We start from the raw sequence: 12,236 nt of genomic DNA on the forward strand, positions 1-12,236 counted from the left end.
GAGGAAGACAGCAAAATAGAAAAGTCCAATTTATGCATGTAGAATATTTTGAATGCTCTCATTTCCCTATCTGGTCCCTCTAAAGGCAGATTCTTTTCTAACACACCCTCTTGTAGAAATGTCTTTCAGAACTTTTCTATACTTCTGTTCAAGTCCTCCTCAAACTCTGAATTTGATTTTAGGAACCAATTTTAATTTTCTTTTATCCCTTAACTTTATTTTCTTTCTTTTTAAAGCATTTGATGTTTTGCTAAGTTTCTCTCTGTAGCACTTCTGTAATATGCATAGCTTTATCTCTGACCCATATAATATTGTTCTCTCTCTCTCATTAAATGAGAAGATTTTTATTTCCCTGCTTTGCCTGAGTTTGAATATTTGAAAATTAGTCTGGAGCAGTTTTAATTCATTCTGACCCATTTTCAGGCTCTTCTGAGTGTCTCATGACACTTGGTGTGGTGCAGCTAGGCGTTTTTACTTCTCTTTTCAGTCTGTACATTCCGTACTTAGCCATTTAATTAACAAATTTTTGTTAAAGGAAGGGGATAAGGAGAGATCCAGCTCTATCCAAAGGCCTACAGGTATGCAATTGTACGGGTTTCAAAATAGGTCTCTTCCTACCTGCATTCATTATTATTCCTGGCCCTCTTCATTGGTTCTCTCAAACATATATTAACAACCTTTAAAGCAGCAGGACCTTGGCCCCCTAGTTTACCTCTGGCAGATTGGGGTGTTTATTGTGCCAGGTTTGACTGTAGTTTTGCAAAGAGGTTAGACAATGGATTTGTGTAGGATGGTTTGGATAGGGATGTTCCTACCTTGGATGACCTTTTGGATTTTTTTCCAGTTCTGCTTCTCTCTCTCTCACACGCACTCACTCACACACTTTTTGCAACTGTGTATTGTTATTGTAACATCATAGAAATTTCTAGTTCCTGCTGTAAATAGAGCCAGACTCTGTGCCACAAACTGATGCAGAGTGAACAAAATCTTTGGAATCTGAGATCCTGATGCCAGATCCTGTGGCTTGGGCTACAAGGGCATAATGGAGCTCTGTTTGCCAGTCCCGTGCAAATATGGAATCCTATCACTGAATTACTACATGTATAACAAATAACATTTTATTGACTGTACAAGCAGCTCTTGTACTGCATACAGATGTGACTTTGTGAATTTTTTACTTGATTTACAAATTCCTAATCAAAAATAAATCTTCACCATATGTGCCTCACAGGTGTTGCTTTTAAATAAACTTTGATCATTATTACATTGCCTTAGTTCCAGTTCCACCAATTAGTTAGAAGAGTTCTTTCATCTAGTTTCTTCCTCTCTCTTTGTATTGGGAAGTTTCTTATAATGCATCAGCTTTCTCTTTGAACTAATATCATTCAGCCTATGATGGCTCCTGTTGGCCTGTTCCAAATACCTAGTTAGAAATATGTAAATAGCTACTGATAATCAAGCCTTTTCAATAACTGATTAAAAATCAATTTGGCGGATCCCATTAAAAAAGTTAAAGAATTTACAGCTTTTCTATGCCATTTTCATTGCAGTAGTTTCCATTGGTGATGTCCTTTATTTATTTCAAATGGAGCTTCATAGATTTCATAGACATTTGGGCTGGAAGGGACCCTGGAGTATCATCAAGTCCAGCCCTCTGCCCCGGGGTAGGAAGTCAGCAGGAATCATAGGATCCCAGCAAGATAAGCATCCAAATGTGTTTTGAAGGGGTTCAAAGTGGGTGCTTGAAGCGCTTCCGGTGGCAGTCTGTTCCAGACCTTGGGAGCTTGGACAGTGAAGAAGTTCTTTCTTATGTCTAGCCTGAATCAGTCACAGTGGAGTTTGTGACCGTTTGATCTTGTCATCCCTTGGGGGGCCCTGGTGAACAGTCATTCCCCCAGATCCAGATGAGCACCCCAATAAACTTATAGGTGGCCACCAGATCACCCCTGAGCTTTTCCAGGCTGAATAGCCCCATGGCTCTCAGCCTCTCATCATAAGGTCTGTTATCCTGACCTCTGATCATGCACATGGCTCTCCTCTGCACCCTCTCGAGCTTCTCTGCATCCTTTTTGAATTGCGGAGCCCAAAAATGGACGCAGTACTCCAGCTGCGGCCTCACCAAAGCCAAGTACAGTGGGAGAATGACATCCCGGGATTTGCTTGAGAAGCATCTATGGATGCAAGCCAGCGTTTTGCTCGCTTTACCAGCCGCAGCATCACACTGAAGGCTCATGTTCATTTTGTGGTCAACCATGACCCCCAAGTCCCTTTCATTTGTAGTGCTAACCAGAGTAGCACTACCGAGCCTATAAGCATGGTGCAGGTTTTTCCTCCCAAGGTGGAGAATCTTGCACTTTTCAGGGTTGAACACCATCAGGTTCTTGTCCGCCCACTTCATGAGTCTGTCCAGATCTGCCTGGATCACCCTCCTGTCCTCAGGTGTGGATGCTTTACCCCAGAGTTTGGTGTCATCGGCGAACTTAGCCAGTCCGCTTCTGACACCAATGTCCACATCATTGATGAAGATGTTAAACAGTATAGGCCCTAGGACAGCCTTGTGGGACCCCACTGGTCACAGCGCACCAAGACAATTGGCTCCCGTTGACCACCACCCTCTGGGTCCTACCATGGAGCCAGTTCCCCAGCCAGCGGATTGTGGTGATATCAAGGCCACAGTTAGCCAGTTTAGCCAAGAGGTGATTGTGGGATACCAGATTGACGATTTTTTTAAAGTCGAGGTATACGACGTTGATCTCTTCCCCTTTGTCCAGGTGATAAGTCACCTGGTCATAAAAGGAAATGAGACTGGTCAAGCAAGACCTACCCACAACAAACCCATGCTGGGTATCCCTCACGATGTTGCCTTCAGCTAGTCTGTTAAGGATGGCCTCTTTGATAATGTTTTCCAAGACTTTCCCCAGGATAGAGGTCAGGCTGATGGGCCTGTAGTTTGCTGGATCTACTTTCCTCCCTTTCTTGAAGATAGGCATGACACTGGCCCTCTTTCAATCATCAGGCACTTCACCAGAGTGCCAAGAACTCTCAAAGATCCATGCCAGGGGCTGAGCTATGATGCTCGCCGGCTCCCTGAGTACCCTTGGGTACCAACCCATCAGGGCTGGCTGACTTGAAGGTAGCCTGTTGAGGTGTTCCTTCATGAGGTTAGCTTTGATGGTGGGCAAGGAATCTCCCTCGCCTGGGCCTCCCTGACCCATAGTGGGCAGGGCTGTCCCATGGGGCTGATGAAAAACTGACGTAAAGTACCCATTTAGCAAGTTTGCTTTTTCCTGGGTGTCAGTTGCCCCATCTGGTTTAGCAGGGGTCTAATGTTGCCCTTGTTTTTCCTCCAGCTCCCCACATATCTAAAAAAGGACTTTTTATTTTCCTTGATATTTGTAGCTAGCTGGAGTTCCATCACAGCCTTGGCTTTCCTGATTTGCTCTCTGCAAGTTCAGACTAAAACAGAGTCTTCTTTCTTGGTGGCGGTTCCAGTCCTCCAACCTTTATAGGTCTTCCTTTTAAGACGCAGGAGGTCAGGTAGTTCCCTGGAGAGCCAAGGGGGCTGCTGCGCCCTTTTGCTGCCTTTCCTCCGAGATGGGATGGACTTTGCTTGCGCATCCAGAATTGCTCCCCTGAGAAGCAGTTGTGCCTCTTGGACTCCCCTCTCCATTGGGTTGTGGCCTTTTAGGGCCTCTCTGCCAAGCTTCCTTAGCTTGTCAAAGTCAGCTTTCCTGAAGTTGAGGACTTCTGTACAACTGACTAACTTGCCAGCTTTACGGCAGATGGTGAAGGTGATTGGTTCATGGTCATTGTTACCCAGCTTCCCTTCGATTTGTTAGGTTGCCAATTAGGTCATCTCTGGTTGCCAGTACGAGGTGGAGCAGTGCCTTACCTCTTGTCGGCCCTTCTGTGTGTTCAGCCACCCTGACCTTGATTTAAGATTTTTACTGATGCATATAATAGACTTTACAATGTGGGCACCAGCAAAGGCGGGGGGGGTGGGGGAGGGGTATGTGCATGTATGCATGTGAATGACTTGTGTCTAGTCCTAACAGGTCAGTAGGCAGAATTCTTATGAAAATTATTTTGAATTCCGTACATTTTTGTAAAGCATATTTTAGGTCCAGTCAACACTTCTGATTAATGCTTTTCCACTACAAGACACACACACACCCCCCCCCCCCCCATGATCTTAATTCTCTAGCAACTGTCCATACCCTAAACCCAAACAAACACCAAAATCCCTACTGCAAACAGAATTGTGATTAGAAAAATAAGTACCAGAGGTCCTTTGTGATTTCAGTGTTGCTGTTTCCTTTATATGCAAGGCACTCAGTAGTTGGGTGATGGGTGGTGGTATAAAACACTATGGACAGATTGATTAAAAAAAATATTACTATGCCAAGTAAGTCCTAATGATTCTTTTATTTTTTTTTTCATTTAGAAAGTAAAGGAAGTCCGTTCAGAGGCCCCCTGAAGATAAAATATTGCTGTTGGAAAATAAAACACCTAAACTGAAAATGCTTAGAGTTTTGCCTGTAAGTAGATTATGCCTGTATACTGACTTTTTGATAGACTTCTTGTAACTTCAAATCTATGTCAAAAACTAATTTCCATGATGATAGTGATGCTGTCTCTGTTTGATTCATTGGATTCTTCAGACAGTTTGTTTTCATATTTTAAGAAATGACTAATAATGCAATGGGTAGCCCTTTCTTAACCAAGGGGGGAAGGAAGATCCTATAATATAGAAAATTATTACTGTCTTTGCTGTTTTTGATACAGGAGCTAGTCACACCATTACCTTTTCTATAATTACTGACATCTATAAAATGGATTGTATCCTCCTTGCTCTATTCTGCTCTGAATTTAATAGAGATTTTAATGAAATTTTTGTAGTAAAACAACTTGCCAGGAGGTCGAGAAAGCCAAAAATAAAACTGGGGATGGAACTCATCTAAATGTCCTTTTCTTTTTCATTTATGATAATAGTACTTCAAGATGGAAAATGTGCTAGGAGCAGATTACCAGAGATGGGGAGGAGGAGGAGTGAAGATAACTCAAATACAGCATAAAGCATTGAGAAAATATAGACTCCTTTGCAAAAAGATTGCTAAGGACTCTTCTTTCTGTGGTTTGGCAGTATTATAAATGTTGTGTTGGCTTAAATGATTTCAGAACGACTTACACAGTACCTTTGTACTGACTCTTTGAATGTTTTCATAATCCCTAGAACCCAGACATTTTTCATTGCTACAACAGCATCTTCTCTGAGAGGTTGAGCAGCTGACCAGCAGAAATTGTTAAGGTATCAGAACCACCTACACAATTTTAGTGTCTAACTCATAAGGCCTAAAAATTCTCTAATTGTTTAATAATTGAAACAAACAAGGAAAAAGTGTAACAAAATTTGTAAAACTAGATTATTTGCTTTCCTTTAAAAATATATATTCTGCTTTGAGTAACCCAAGTGAGCTGTGGTGGGATTAAAATATTGTGAACTGAAGTTTCACAAAGGATCCACTTGGATTTCCTTTATTTAAAATATTAAGGAGTTTTAGGGAAGAAATCACAATCCCTGTTAAATGTATAATCTTCTGCTACCTGGTTTGTGCACTCAAATTTGTTTAGATTACTGCAGTGAATAAGAAACAACATACTGTCATCTTTTGAAATTATATGAAGCTCAAGTTGATTATGTATATGTGTGTATTCCAGAATATTAATCTTTTGAGATTCAGTTATGCAAGATAGAGAGCAAACAAAATTTTCATTGGAAGGGATGAGACTCATTCATCTCAAGCACTGGGATTTTTTTTACTTAAGTCAACACAGTTTAAAAATCATGTCCAGGAAAGTACATATGTTGTCCTTTCATAAACATAATTAACATTAAAGAAAAAAAAATGAGCCTGCTGTACTGAACAACAAGCAAAAAAATTGGTATTTTTTTTTTCTAAAACAATTTCAGGAGTGACAAATGGTTCCTGAGGTATCTAGCCCTTAGCACCTGCTTAAGAGGAAATTATGTCTGTGGCCCATCCCCTCCCTCCTCCCCCCCAACTCCTGCATCCTCACTCTCTTGTGTGACTTCTAAGCCTGTATTAGAAATGCAGAGAAGGAGAGCAGATGTACATAGCCAATGCACTGCTATACCAGCCTTGGTAGGCAGGCGTTGGGTTCCTTAAGTACACCAATCATTGAAGCTGGGATGGTGTGCTTGAAGGAACATAGTAAACTTCTTTTGTTTTCCTTTGATGGATGCAGAAGATAGATGAGTACAGAGACGCATTACTAAGTGTTGTACTGTAGAAACGCAAAGCAGCTGTGCAGTATCTAGTTCTAAGAAGTCTAGTGTAAAGGAACGTGTATAATGGCCTTTAGCCCTTGTATAATGGTGTCCATAGCGTCATTAGGAAGCATTTTGAAAGTATATAAGTGTATACTAAATAATTTGGTAGTCAGTTTACTTATTCCTTGACTATGAATTTGCCAAAAGGGCTTTAACAACTTCAGTTGCTCTGGAGGTAGTATATCTTGGGCTTGGGTAAAGAGAATCATTTACAGATCCTAATCACACTATAAGGAACTGTCAGCTGACAAAAAAAAAAAAAAAAGCCAAAGAGAGAGTTCTACCTAACTTAAATACCAGTGGTGGGAGAACTGTATAAATGTTACTTCTTGCTTTTTCATCTTTCATATAGGACAAAGTTTTAACTAAGTCTGTCTAGAAACACTATTGGGTATGTTGGTGGGTTTGTATAACACAGGCATTGTCAACATCTGGTATGTGGCCTTCTGGAAGTAAGGGGCTTTTCCCACATCTGCACTGGAGCTCTATGGCTGGGAGCTGCACCTGTGCCCACCTATGGGGTGGGGAGGAGTAGCAGTGGCCAGGTCCTAGCAAGGGACTCCCTTGGACTGGAGCTAGGTTGTTCTGACCTCTGTTCTGAAAGGTTGCCAGTCTCTGAATTAACTTATCCTAATTTTTAAAGTACCAAAGGAAAAAAAATCTTGAAATGAAGCCTCTTGTTTCTGGTAGAGGTCCCCTTTTCATCTAGGAAGGCCATTTTTTTAGTTAGAGATTTAGAGGTCAAATGATTAGCCAAGTGTGGCAGAGCACCTTTTGGGTCCCTGCCTCTTTAAGGGCTTGAGCAGACTGCAGACCAGCCTGCAGGTGGGATCAGACCCAATCGGGTGGTCACCTGGCACCCAGGAGGCTGCCTGATTGGTGGAGGTCTGGGCAGCCTGGGTAAGAGCAGGCCCTGAGAGCAGAGCCGGCCAGTTGCAACTGGGCAGCTGAAGGATGAACATCACTTGGCTGGAGGTGTCTGTTCCCAGAACATCTGGAGGTTAGGGTGGTCACTATGGGGAAGGAGGAGGTTTCTAGGGACTCAAGGGGGTCCAGAGTCCTGGTTCAAAGTCCAGTCTGCAGGAGATGCTACATGTGTGCCTCCCTACTGAAAAGTGAGTATGGGACTCCAGAAAGCCTCAGCTCCCACTGCCTTGTGGATAACCCTGTGGAGGGGAAAATCTAGGGGAGTGCACCCTAAGAGAAAAGCACCAGGCTTGGGTGACAGCACAGAGGCCAGGAGGGCCTGAGGCTCAAGGCCTGAGGCCTAGTGGTAGGCGTGAATATGAGTGAGGCCCAGGCATGCCACAGTCCCCTGAGCGGGCTGTAGGCAGAGAATGGGGTCTGGGCATGTTGACAGACACCTGAGGCCCAAGGGGCATAGGGCCCAGAAGCCCCAGTGGGGGGGTGGAGTAGTGACCCCAGTGAGGGAGCAGAGTGTGAGGGGCAAGGAGCCTAGTGAGAAGCCAGGAGCCCAGAGTATGTATGGGAGTGGAGGCCTCAGAAAGAGTCAGGGTAGAGGCCCCAGAGAAAGGGGATGTGTCCCAGGCATATCTAAGGACACCTGAGGCCAAGTTTGTGCCAGAGGCCTGGCCAAGGTATGTTTGGAGACACCTGAGGCAATGTTTGGGCCAGTGGCCAAGTGTGGTCCAGCAGTGGGGCTGGGGGAGTTGGAAGTAATTTTTGGATGCCATCTGTGAGGCATGGGACATGGTAAAGGGGAAGTTGGAACCATGAATTATGCCCTTGGCATCGGGGCATTAAATGGGCAGCCTCCCACCTAGGAACAACATTTTAGTTGCAACAAAGGCATGGCAAGTGAGTCAGGTGGGCGGACTGCCCTAGACGGGTAGGCAGGCCGATTGTTGTGACCAGATTCGGGACGGCCCCCTGTTGCACCAAGATTTTATTCCAGTGGTATAAATCAGTAGTTCCTATGATATGAATAATAAGACAACTGGTTCCCATTTCTTGTTTTTTGATTTTGATTTCTATGAGCTACTTGGATGCATAAGTGATCAGGGGAGTGAGCTCAATTTTACTGGAGGAACATTACTAACAACAGGATGCTTTTTGGATGAAGCATTATGGGTCACATTTTATTTGGCTGTTCTGTGGGAAAAGCTCTTGTAAGACTGTGGGAGCACAGGATGAAAATGTCCTCAACAAATCTCATTTCCCCCACACCACCACCCCAGTACCTAGAGAGAGAACAGACCTTTGCCAAAAGGTTTGCAGAAGAATGTTCTTGGACCGAACGTATACGTGAAGGGTGCAATCTCTATATGATCTTTGTATGGTGGATGGTCTAGCAGTTGAATTATTCACCCTGATCATCCTCTCTCATAATATTATTTTTGTTGTTGGCAGGAACACTCTGTGCAGGTCTGGAAGAGAGTAGTAGAACTCTACTGATCAAGTTGTAGGTAGAGAGTAGTGAAGATTTGGGCCACCCCACAAATATCACAATAAAATGTATATTGGTTATGCATAGCTAAGGGCCTTCATCCTGATTTGGCCAACAAGCTGAAACATCACTAACTTACTCAAAGTTTGGTGCTATCTTTAATTCCTATTGTTGGATCAGCTTGTTTCAATATACAACTAGTGTGGTTACCTGGGACGTGGCCAGCTGACACTATCTGATGTAATGTAATCCAAGACCTTTGGGGTGTAAGGGGATTCTGATCCCTTGACCGCAACTGCAAGCATTGCATTTGACACTCCCATAGCTGACAAAACTGGAGATGCATTATCTGAACAATGATGCCTTCATGCAATCTGGATTAAAAAAATACAGGCACTCCCTTATCTTGAGAAGTCAAAATAAAGAAAGGATGAAAATAAGGGAGGGAGGCAAGTTATTTATTATCAAATGATTATCATAGCTCATCCACAATTAGAATTATTTTCAGTGGGCAAATCTCGGATTCGGTATTTTATGGATTCCTGATATCTTTAAACTCTTACAGGCTAATAATATACTTGTAGAGTAAAATATTTCAACTGGCTGTGTAATTTGATAAGACGGTGAAGAAAGTGGCTCAAGAGTTTTACACTATATACTGAGATGCAACAGTATGTATAATATTTTATTACTGAAGAGCTACATGGAAGTTGTGGTACCCTACTATAACACGGCTAGTATACACAGCATTTCAGTGCTCTTTTGTTTCCACTACAGCAGAAACCTTTTTATATAAAACCTTTATGCAACTGCGCATGGCTGTAAACAGCACAACATATAAAGTACACGCATGATATTTTGTTTGTATTGACTTTATTTTTATATTTTAAACAGTTAAGTTTTCCAGTGGCAAGTTTTTGTGTTATGGATATATTCAAATCGGATGACTATATAGTATAAGAATCCTGATTTCAACTGGCGAGTTAGATAAGGCTCTTGAGCTTTTTTGATAGCAAAGAACTCAACATTATATAAGGTGCTGCAAATTGTTTTTATATTTCTCTGTTACGTGTAGGATGGGAAACCAGTGCAACTGTTTTTTTTTTTATACAATATTTTTAACAATGTTTGCTTGGTAAATGAAAGCTTAAATAAATCATGCATCTTTGAAATTCATCTTCAGATGCCACTTGGAGAACATTAAGAATAAATTAAAAAAATAAAAGATGGAAGATCTGTGACTTTACAGGCAGACTTTGCTAGAAGCTAAAGTCAAAATCTGTTTTCTGAATCTTTTTGTAAGGTGCACAGCTGGGCAGTTCAATAAGTCCAGGAGGCAGTGAGGAGCAGGGCCTTATCAGGCATTTGCTTGGAGTGCTTTCATCTCCTTGGCACTTCGTTCAGTGAGACTGTGTATACAGAAGACAGATTGGTGTCTAGGCTCCCAATGGGCTGCATAATATTGCTCTTTCTGCTGTCTTCAGTGACTTCAGTAAGGAAAAACTGCCAATCTCTCTTTTTAGCATGGTTCACTGGAAAATGGTATTTGAAGAATGGGCCAGGAAGAAGCTTTAGGAGTGGAGTTTAAGAATCTCTGTCGGGTTTTTTTGTTTTTGTTTTTCTTACCTATCTAATCTGTCATCTTGGCACCATCACTCTATTCATTGGAAAGAGTAGGGAAAATGCAAAAGCAACAATAACTTGACATATTCCTTGGTTACTTTTTGGGAAAAGCTTTGGTGTTTTTTCTTACAGGAGAACTTATTTTCCTAACTTTCTGAATCATTCCTAGAAGAACACTATGGAAACTGTATCGGAAAGACCTGTGTTATGTGTTGCTAAAATCAGTAGTATTCATAATGACATTAAGCTGTGTGGGGAAGGGGTTCCAAGACTATGGAATTCTTGTAGAGAAGAAAATGTCCTCCACTGCCATTAACTTTATTCATCGGGTTTATAATCCAATGGCAGTTCCAGATAAGCACAGCTGTTGAGGTCCCAGTCTCAGTAAGATAGTACCCATGTGCCATAGGTCTTCAAAATCTGTAAAAGAAATATGAATTTAGCTTTGTAATAGATGGCAGAGCCCAGGAAGCAAAGCATATTCATAAGCCTGCTTATCAGATTGTTTGCCTGCTTATCAGCCTGTTTGCTTGAGCCTGCTTATCAGATTGTCTTGCAGTATTCTGGACAATTGAATATTTAAGACTAAATAGCAGGGCAACATGTAGCCTGTGGGCAGCATCTGGCCTATGGGTTGACTGCATCTGGCCTGAAGAGTTGGAAGGCCTTGCTTCTATGGCTAGGGACAGAAGTTACACCTAAACCAGTTTAAGGGATCGGAAACTGGTTTAAACCTGTAACAGCACAGAAGTTCTGCACATATAAATTGGCTTCAAAATGGGCAAACTCAGTTTCCTGCCCATGCCTGTCAGCCTGGTGGGATGGGAGTCAGGAGAATGGACTCCCCTGGCCCAGCACCAGCCCCTCCAGCCAGGGTCTGCACAGTGTGAGCTGCTGCTGCACAGGGTTCAATTCAGCAGCTTTAGGCAGTGTCACCATGAAAAGTGTTGCCCGCGAGTGCCCCCAGGCTCTTCGCTTGGGCCAGTGCAGGCTTCTGTCTGTCTTGGCCACTGGAACATTGACCTTCCATTCAGTTTCTTGTTGGTTCAATCCATGAAGCTTAGAAAAACCTGCAAAGAAAGAAACGATTCCATCTTGTGTTTTTTGAACATCTGTACTTAGCCTACATGTGCTGAGGCTGGGTAGCAAAGGGCTGTGTTAGGACTGGGCAGCTAGAAGCTGTGCCCTCATGACTGCTGCTTCTCCCCATGCCCTGCTCCCCAGCTGTAGCACAAGAGTAGCTTCCAGCCAGTGGGGAACTAAGAGGTAGCTGGGCAGCCTCCAGCTGTCCCTGTGCTGCAGCCCTGGGGAGGACTTGAGGAGAAGCAGCAGGAGTCTGGATACAGTTTCTAGCTGCCTGGCCTCAGTGCAGCTCCTCTCCAGTTGGAAGCTGCATCCGTACCCCTGCTGGGGAGCGGGTGCTGGGAAAAGTGGCATCAGTGCAGCTCTGAGCTGCTTGGACCCAGTGTGGACAGAAGTAAAACCCCCTTGTTGACCCACCACTAAAGCCATATGTCCTGCACTGGATTGAAGTCAGGTTGCTCTGGCCCCTTGGCTTGAATAGATTGCTATAATCCGTGCTATATAGTGTTCAGCGTTGGGCTGATAGCATCATTGGTATAAATTAGAACAGCCCTACAGCTGTTGTTTTAACACCTGTGTGTTAATACATGTATTTTAACACATGCCATTGCCTGCTTTTGGACTTTTTCCAAAAGATTTTTTTTCTGCCACTAGGTGGCACATTCTCATGCAAAATTTACTGATACAACTTCTGTTTTGGTGTGCTTGGCAGGCTGGATAGAACCTTTTTACAGGGCAGATTTGGCCTGTAGGCTGTATGTTACCAAGACC

General features: G+C 43.0%; 1 long non-coding RNA gene across 1 annotated transcript in view; it reads left to right on the forward strand.

Annotated features, from left to right (window-relative positions):
• The window catches only part of LOC149864693 (uncharacterized), a 52,015-nt gene that overhangs the window by 21,225 nt on the left and 18,554 nt on the right, over positions 1 to 12,236 (forward strand). The window contains exons 2-3 of the long non-coding RNA XR_016442709.1: positions 4,445 to 4,538; positions 5,234 to 5,308. This is a non-coding gene — a long non-coding RNA (uncharacterized LOC149864693). The remainder of the gene's footprint in view (positions 1 to 4,444; positions 4,539 to 5,233; positions 5,309 to 12,236) is intronic.

The sequence above is a fragment of the Crocodylus siamensis genome, chromosome 5 (genome assembly GCF_052110815.1).
Source record: "Crocodylus siamensis isolate JL-2025a chromosome 5, ASM5211081v1, whole genome shotgun sequence".
NCBI lineage: Eukaryota > Metazoa > Chordata > Crocodylia > Crocodylidae > Crocodylus > Crocodylus siamensis.